At 45.9% G+C, this 9,502-nt stretch overlaps 1 long non-coding RNA gene across 1 annotated transcript; it reads right to left on the bottom strand.

Moving 5' to 3' along the window:
- Positions 1–1,892: 1,892 nt before the first annotated feature.
- LOC309523843 lies at positions 1,893–8,997 on the bottom strand. Its single transcript, XR_014215663.1, has 3 exons — positions 8,883–8,997; positions 5,530–5,605; positions 1,893–1,997 (listed from the first exon to the last, which is right to left on the bottom strand). It is a non-coding gene; the product is annotated as an uncharacterized lncRNA (long non-coding RNA).
- Between the last annotated feature and the right edge of the window lie 505 nt (positions 8,998–9,502).

The raw sequence follows: 9,502 nt of genomic DNA on the forward strand, positions 1-9,502 counted from the left end.
ATCTGGATCGGAACCATAACATACAACAAAGGATTAAATCATCCCATCCCCTTTGTGTGTGTGTTCAATCAAAATTGGCAATTAAGAGCCAGGGTGGTGTAACATTTAAAGTGTTGGACTAGGACCTGGGAGAGAAGCGTTCTAAACCTAAGTCAGTAATGACACTCACTGGGTGGTCTTGGGCCAGTCAACATTTCTCAGCCTAACCATCCTCACAGAGTGGTTTTGATAATAAAATGAGGATTAGGATAACCGCATACACCAGTTTGAGATCCTTGGAATGAATGTGACATTCATGGCTAGCTGGCTGCATTATTTTCTGTCTCAGATACATTCCAATCTGTAGGCGATTCTCTCTTTTGTCTTATTCATCATTGCTAGCCAAAAATTTATCTCGGGCAGTCCTTCACCTTGCAAACACCTGTAAGTAGCATAGGTTACAATGCTGGCACATGGGGATTTGATAGGATGGAGGATTACACTTTCCTTCCCCCACCTATGTCCCCCTGATATGCTGGGTAGCAATGTGCCAAGGTCCAAAGCCCAAGTTCTCTTGGCAGATGCAGATCTTCCAAGTACTATTGCGATTGCATTCCAAATAAAAACTTTGGAGAGTTCACCTATCTGCGCCCTGTAGTGTCAATTTTTAAAATGTGGAAGTTCCTTGTTTTGGTTCTCATTTTTCTGTACAGTGCTATTCACATTGGTTAACTAAATAAAAAAATAATACTTTAAGAGATAGAAATCAATAGCTTACAATACAGGAAGATAGAAAGCTTCCACATACCAAGGCAGACCATTGGTTCATTTAACTCAGTTAATGGGGTGCACTGGGTGTTAGTGGAGAGGTAGGTGGGAGACACGTCATGCACCTTCAGGGATACTTTGTCCACCTTTGGTCTCCACCCTGCACTCAGCTCTCGCTTGTGGCTCTGAAAAGCTGCCAGCGTGTGACAGCAACCACACCCCAGGAAATGGCTTTGACCTGCCACCTAAACCAAGTGAAGGTAGCTGATGGGTCTCAAACCCTTGATGAGTTAGGGACTCATCAATGACAGGCTCAGGTGGATTGAGTGGAGAAGACCAATGGTGGGGCAAGAAGGCGGTTTCTTCATGTGCTGTAGGGGGGCAGATGGGGCTCCTCAACCTGGGAAGGTAGCTCATCTAGAAGAAGGAAGACTGATCCTAAACCTCTACTGCCTTGTGGATATCTTCAGAAGAAGAAAAGGCTAAGGAGTAAATCCTACACAAGTCTAAAGTTGAGTCCCTAAGATGGTTGGATGGAGCCTAGTACACCTCCTTCTGGCAACTCCTGCAGCCAAGCCAATTCTAAACATCTTGCTTTGCTCTCCTTTGGACCACATCAGCAAGACTGAGAGAGGGGGTCTTGCCACCAGGGAAGCCCAGGACCTCCATACACACTACCCAGGCTTGTGCCCCAGAGAGGTCACTTCAGAGCTGCTAACACTATGGTTTGAATTCATCCCCAGAGGCGCACTGATGGATGCCTACAACATCAACATCTACACAAGAGATGGAGAACTTGGGACCCTCCAAGTGTTGTTGGGTTTCAATTCCCATTAGTCCCAGCTCCAAACCATATTTAGGGATGATGGGCCAGTAGATGAGCAACATTAGGAGGAACACAGGTTCACCTCTGGTCTACCTTGACTGGTTTTGTCTCTCCAGGGATTCACATAGAGTCTTTCTCACTCCCAGCCATATCTGGAGATACACTTAGAACTTTTGCATGCTAAGCAGACACTCTACTATTGAGCTACAGCCCTTCCCCCAAAAAACATAGGAAACTGCCTTACATTGGTTCATCTAGCTTAGGAACTAACTGGCAGCTGCTCTCCAAGGTATCACATGGGGCTCTCTCAGTATCCTACCTGAAAATGCCAAGGATATAGTCCACGTTGATGTGAGATGGATATCCCCTTTCTGTTTTACCCACTCCATCACCTGGATCCCATCTGGCAAGATGTCTCAAAGCTCTGGGATGAGAACAACACAGGTTGTATTGATCTAAAATATCAGCTTCACTCTCTTGTTGCATACCGTCTCCTACCACAGTATTAATTGCCAAGCCTCTGGCCCAGCATGTCATTTGTTATCCAAATATAGCCGCACTACAGACTGTCATGAGGGATCCATTTTTCATTAACTCGAGTGACCAATCCCTTGATAAGCTGCCTTCAAGCTTTGGGATGACGTTCAGTTAAACACTGTCTCGTAGATCGTAAATCATTGCCGTGTTATAGAAAAATATCCTTCTCAGAGCTGCGGGGAGCAAAGCTCTGGCTGAAGGTTTTTAATTGAATAAAACAAACACAGATGAAACCCTCTTTAGATACTCTCAAGCCATTTCTGCTGGATTATATTGAACTGAAGCCACAGAGGCCAAACTGAAGGAAATGTATTGCAACATGTTTTCCCTCCTGTTTCCATTTCCCTACCTGCAGAATGGTTACAGCAACACCATGAGGATATAAGATTAGCCCCTCAGGATCAGACCAAAAGCCTATCTCAAGTCCAGTAATCTGTTTCCTATAGTGCCCAACCAGATGCCTCTAGAAAGCCCATAAGCAGGACACAAAAGCAACAGTCCTTTCCAGACCCTCCAAGTGTCCCTGTGTTCCCTGATTTAGAGAAGCCATCCAGGTTTCTTATTTGATCCTGAAATGTCCCACTTTTCCTTAATATGTCCCTACGTGAATTAGAGAAATGTTGGAGGGTACGGCGTTTGCAGACAATTCTCTATAGAGAAGCTTTTTATTGTTTAATTATGTTTTTATATATGTTGGAAGCTGCCCAGGGTAGCTGGGGCAACCCAATAAGTTGTGTGGGGTGTAAATAGTAAAAATATCATTATGGAAAGGGAAAGGGACATTTCATCAGAGAAATGTTGGAGGGGATGCCTTTCTTGCTGTCTTTCCCCAGCAACTGGTGTTCAGGGTCTTCTGCCTCTGATGCTGGAAGTAATTTGGCCATCATGAATAGCAGCCACTGATCTGCTCCGTTAATTTGTGCAGTCTCCTGTTAAAGTCATGCAAGGGCTCTGTCTGATGTGGCTTTATGGAGTGGTAGAGCCACTGCTATGTCCAGAGTTCTACTGCTCATGGGGCAGGCAAAAATCACTATGTTTCAGGGACTGGCTGGATGAGGAGGAGTGATGGCAGCCAGCTGTGTGTTAAGATCCCCAGGAGCTTCCCAATAATAAAGACACAATCGACATGGAATTTAGTTTTAGGTTATTGGCATAATTTTGGTCACAACTTTATTGATATAGTGAGTGGTTTGTTTAGGCATTGGTTCCCGACTAGCTGCACCTGACCTCAGCAGGACAGCACTGACGACTGGGCCCCACCATATCGTCAGTACAGGTAAACATCGTGGGGGAGCATTGGTAAGGTCACGTGACTCAAGCTCACCCCAAAATGCTCCCAGGAACTCTTGTGTGGCCCTACCCCCCGAAAGGGGTCGGCAAAAGCATGGAAAGTCCCTGGATTCCTTTAACGGAGTACCTGTTGCACATTGGAGGGGCCAGGTTCTCTGACCTCCCCTTCAGACTACCTTGAACCAATGCCTAACTGCCAAACCTTACAAAGTTGTGATGATTTGCTACACAGCAGGCGAAACCCAAGTGGCACCAGCCAATCAGGCAAATGGGAAAATTCCTTCCAGGCCCCTGCCCCAACAGCAGATGACCCATGACGGCATAGATAGGTCATAGCAAGACCCTAAATATAGGGAGGGTGGGCGGGTGATCTGGTGCACGAAGTGAAAAGAGGAAGCTCTACGCAATGTGCAACGGTATATATAAAGGTCCCTCGGTTAATACACAAAAAATCCTATTGGCCAGATCTGCCCAGCAACTGAGGGACCACCAATCGGGTTGTTGTGGCTATCCAATCGCTCCCACACACACAACAATGAGGTCAGTCCTGATGTTCTCACCACAACATGTGCCCTCTGTGAGGAGGACCCGATTTGCCAAGGAGGTGCCTGAGTGACACTAGGAAAGAAGATTTTGAACCTGATTCAGACTGGTGGGACAGGAAGGAGCCATCGACAGAGGGAGCCAGCAGGGAAGCATTGCCGCCAGAGAGTGTGGGTGCAGATTCTGACAGGGAAAGAGCAGGGGCTGCATCTTCTGCTCTGCAAGACAGTCCTGTTCTGGGCCCCTACCCTCCCACTTTCACAGCTCAAGAAACAGAGGGCAGAAAAAAGAGCAAAGCAATTGAGGAGGGCTGAGTCACAGCAGAAGAATGCTGGGAGGGAAACATAAACGAGGGGAGATGGGGCTAGAAACCTAGCTCCTACAACTCACTTATCTAAACCGTGTTTGTGTGTGCTGGCTCTCTGAGTGTTAGGCAATAAAAGTTGATTGCCATCAAGTCACTTGCCCGCTTCTGATTTACAGCATCAGACAATGGTCAGCAGGGCTATTCTGGCAGCCTGACACTATGCTGGCATTCAGAGGGCACAGCAGCTGGATTGAAATTGGCCCAATGCTGTCACATAGTGGCAGTGGAGCTGGATCAGCTCCTCCCCATCCCCAGAATGCCCCAGTAGTGATACTCTAGTGGCTGGAATGAGGACCTCTGGCAGCACTCTGCAGGCAAAGGCCAGCTGGGCAGAGCAGAAGGACATCTCTGTCCAATCCAGTCCCCCAGTCTGGCACAAAGCAGGTTTAGATTACACCCTAGGCAGGTGCAGGGGCATAGCATGGAAGGGGCAGGGGGGCCATGGCCCCAGGGGTGGATTTCCAAGGGGGGGTGAAATAGGCACCCGCATGCAAGTGCCCCCAGTGCAGTGCAGCCCAGCGCTCTTCTCCCAGGGTTGGCTGGCCGGGCTCCCCCCTGTGGGAATGGGCAGGCAGCGCAGTTCAACCCTTCTTGGCTCCGGTAAGAGGCAGGGTCATTGTTAGAGGTGAGGACTGGCATGCCAAGGGGGTCTCCTTCACCCTCTGCATTCCCCAAGTGCACAACCTCCAGAGCACCTTCCCTACTCCCTAGTACATGTGTGTCATTAGCTCACACAACGCCACTTGGCTGGTGGCCTTCCCATATGTTGCAGAAATGGATTCCATAGTTTAACAAAACACACTGTGAAGAAGTCATTCCCTTGGTTTGTTTTGAAACATCTAGAATCCAGTTTCATTGGATGACTCCAGGTTTTAGCAGTAAAATCAGCAGCAGGTTGGAAACAACCCCTGTTTTGTATCATTATGCTTTTTATATTCACCATGGTATAGCCAGTTTCCAAAGGGCTGCGTTGTCCCGTTTGAAAGGGCAGCATATCAGAGCACAAAAATAGGTTGGCTGGTGAACCTTCGGAGTAAACTAAGGAGGGATAAATAACCAATGCCACCCAAGAGAAATAAACTAATTTGCATAATGATGCATTAAAATTGACCTCTACAGAGTTTTTTTTATTTACTGTATATTTATTTTAAAGGTTTAGATACCATTTGATTGTAAAAACAAACCCTCAAAGCAGTTTACAAAACAGATTTAGCAGTACCTGATTCAAAGCCATCCATTTGGAATCGTCCTATTCATCTGAGCCACAAACCAGCTCTAAGCATGTTCCTATGAATCTGAATTCAGACGAAGAGACTTATTTATTTATTTAAAAGCATTTTTAAATTGCTAATTTTATTTTTTTAAATATTCAAGGAGTGTACAAAAATGCAAAGTGAAAAATAATAAAACAGTATGATAAAAACAGAGATTACAACCTAAAAAATACTACTGGGGAGGCCAAAACAGATTAAAAACAGGCATTCAGTAATAATAAATCAGTCTTATGGCATGGCTTATAATTGCTAATTTCATTTAGATGGCTATTAGGACACATGGGCTGCTTATATTAATTTATAAGTTTACATTTGAATTGATGGAATATTTTTACTGCCAATGTGAGGCAATGTTCCTTCCTTCCTTCCTTCCTTCCTTCCTTCCTTCCTTCCTTCCTTCCTTCCACAATCTCTCTCTCTCTCTGTTTGTGTGTGTGTGTAAAAGGTAAAAGGGATGTGTGTGGCGCTGTGGTCCAAACCACTGAGCCTCATGGGCTTGCCAATCGGAAGGTTGGTGGTTCGAATCCCTGCAACGGTGGTGAGCTCCCATTGCTCTGTCCCAGCTTCTGCTAACCTAGCAGTTTGAAAGCACACCAGTGCAAGTAGATAAATAAGTACCACTGTGGTGGGAAGGTAAACGGCCTTTCTATGTGCTCTAGCTTCCATCACGCTGTTCTGTTGCACCAGAAGCAGCTTAGTCATGCTGACCACATGACCTGGAAAGCTATCTGTAGACAAACAGGAGCTCCCTTGGCCTGAAAGCAGGGTGAGTGCCACACCCTCCTTTGACTCGACTTAACAACCCAGGGGTCCTTTACCTTTAACATATACACACTAATAGTAGTAGTAATAGTAGTAACAACAACTCCCATCATCCCCAATAATGGAGGCTGATCCATTTGGGCAAGTGGGACACTGCCCCACCAAACTTGGGGTGCTCACAGCAAGCCCCCACCTTCCAGCTCTCTTACTTAAAACCAATTCAGACTGGTAGCACTGCCTATCTGCTTTCTCCTCCTTAGTCTTAGCATTGTCTCTTGTAGAACTAAGCAGGCGAAAAGTTGGGGCTAAAACTTGAATTAGTAGGCTCAGTCTGTCCTTGGCTCTGGCTCCAACTACTATTGGGCTCCCTGTCTTATCCCCTACCATTCCCAATGGCCTCTAGTCACAACTGATCCCTAATCACTGGCTACACTAACTGGAGATGATGTTCATATGAGAGCCAGTGTGGTGTAGTGGTTAAGAGCAGTAGACTCGTAATCTGGGGAACCGGGTTCGTGTCTCCGCTCCTCCACATGCAGCTGCTGGGTGACCTTGGGCCAGTCACACTTCTTTGAAGTCTCTCAGCCCCACTCACCTCACAGAGTGTTTGTTGTGGGGGAGGAAGGGAAAGGAGAATGTTAGCCGCTTTGAGACTCCTTAAAGGGAGTGAAAGGCGGGATATCAAATCCAAACTCTTCTTCTTCTTCTTCTTCTTCTTCTTCTTCTTCTTCTTCTTCTTCTTATTTCTGGGTTTCTAAAATCTGAGTCACTCTGATAGTTCTTGGTTCATACTTTACTCTGAGCTGCTTTCTTCAATCAGAAGAATGATCTAAGAGATCATGGGGTCCTGAGCTGACACCATTCATGAACTCTGAAATAACCAAAATGTAACAGTGAGGTCTCCACTAGTGAATACAGAGTCACTTGGGAACGGAGTATGGCAATTAAATCTAAATTTTGTCTCAAATATGAGATTGTGAAATACTGCAGATGAGTGTTGACCTGGTATGGTCAAATTAAAGGAGAGATATGTCCCCTTACCCTTTTGCTTCCTAGTCTTCAGAAACAATAGCTAGTTTTAGAAGGCTGGAGTGGGGATAATAATTCCTACTTCCAGTCTGCATATTTTCCAATGTATCTTCACTTCAACATGCATATTTCACTTCACTAAGTATACCTGAAGGAGCATCTACCCCATCATTCAGCCTGGACACTGAGGTCCAGCTTTGAGGGCCTTCTGGTGGTTCCCTCACTCCGAGAAGTGAGGTTACAGGGAACCAGACAGAGGGCCTTCTCAGTAGTGGCGCCCGCCCTGTGGAACGTCCTCCCATCAAATGCCAAGAAAATAAACAACTATCTGACTTTTAGAAGACATCTAAAGGCAGCCCTGTTTAGGGAGGTTTTTAATGTTTGATGTTTTATCGTGTTTTTAATATTCTGTTGGGAGCCACCCAGAGTGGCTGGGGAAACCAAGCCAGATGGTGGGATGTGTGGAGAGATCAGAAGTATCCAGTATAATGGTTTAATTGACATAGAAGTTTAAAATGGTATAATGTATATTTTAGAAGGTTTAACATGTTTTTTTTTTCCATGAGCCTATACTGAAAGCAAGGAGAGCAGTTTGAGCTCTTGCTAAGTTAATGACTAACTAACTGATTGTTGTTCTCTGGTAGCTAACATGTGAGAGCTGTAACCTTGGATCATGTGAGAGGTATTGGGTTGCAAAATCTCCATTTTGAAGGGAGTTGCCTTTGGGTCTTTCCCCCCAAATTCAATGGAGTGAAGATGTAAAAAGGAGCTCTCCTGAAGGGAGAGCTAACAGCCTGGAGGCTTGGAGCAGGCTAGAGAGAAAGAGAGACCTTTGCTTTTATGTCTATTTGGATCATTCCATATTTTTTTAAGATGCTGAGTCTGTGCTGGGCAGCACAAGAGATTGTACTGATATTTTGGATGTATCATTTGATGTATTCTATTTTATTTTTAACAGTTCTGTCAGTAAAAGTTTGGACAATGATTTATTCCAAAAGGAGTCAATTCTTATGCTTCCAGTTGCTTCAAAGTGCAGAATATTAATATCTGCAACAAGACGATGGTTCAGCCTTGCCTCATTTCACCTGGCTCAGTTTGCCTTCTAGTCAGCAAAGTGCTGCATTGATGCGTTCATTTGGAAGCATCTGCTTCTGGATTCCGAGCGGCCATAGATTCTTGCTTTTCTCCTCCTTGCTTCCTCCAAAGACAAATAAAAACCCCATCTGTCTCCTCTTTGCCATAATCAAAGCCTGTATCTCTGAGTGGGAAAAATGGAAGCCATGGCTGAGAACAGCGGTCTCCCTTCTGAAGTGCCATTCAGCAGCCAAAGTAAGCTACGGCTGGCTGTTGTGACAGCTTCTTTCTTGCACGATATACAAACAGTTTGCACAGACACATCTCTGTGTAGATCACGGGGGGGGGGGGGGAGAGAAAGATCAATGGCAGGAATTTTCCAAAAGGAAAAGAAAGTCACAGGTTTGCTTCTCCCCTCTCTTAAGTGGCTCACCTGCCTGCTCAATCACCACTAACCGAACTTGCTTGGAAGGTAGAAGGTGGAACCTCATGATTTCTGCTCTTCTTTCAGTGCACGTGCATGCATTTCAGGGCATGCTCTTCCCATTCTTGCCAAAACAAGCCGCCCTTTCATTCTCCAGTGGGGACACATGTGATTAGTAGCTTTGGCTAGAGACTCAGGGAACACAGCAGGTGATGTGTTGTGACAGATGCCTTTTGTGGCGGTGCTTGTTCAACACAATGCCCTGTCTGCCTGGCTGTGTTTTCCCGAATCTGCTTGCAGGATCTCAAGACCTAGGCAGAAGGCAAGGCTGGTGATGGGGGTGGGTGACAAATAAAACCAGCAGGGCTGCAGAGAGGACAGTTGCTAGCAGGAGCACCAAGTGTGGAGGGCCATGGGGGCCAAGGCTCCCACAAATTTCTAAAACAGAGGGCTTTCCCCCAACTTCTGTGGCATGCTGCAGAGCATGTGCAAGTGATGTCAGCACACTGCCAGGTGTGCACATTTGACATCAGTACACCCCACACCATGCATAAGCGATGTTACCATGTCCTGCAGCATGTGCGTGCAATGTCAGCATGCCCCAGGGTTGTGCACATGTTGTAAGGCAT

The sequence above is a fragment of the Podarcis vaucheri genome (assembly GCF_965113315.1).
Source record: "Podarcis vaucheri genome assembly, chromosome: Z".
Lineage (NCBI taxonomy): Eukaryota > Metazoa > Chordata > Lepidosauria > Squamata > Lacertidae > Podarcis > Podarcis vaucheri.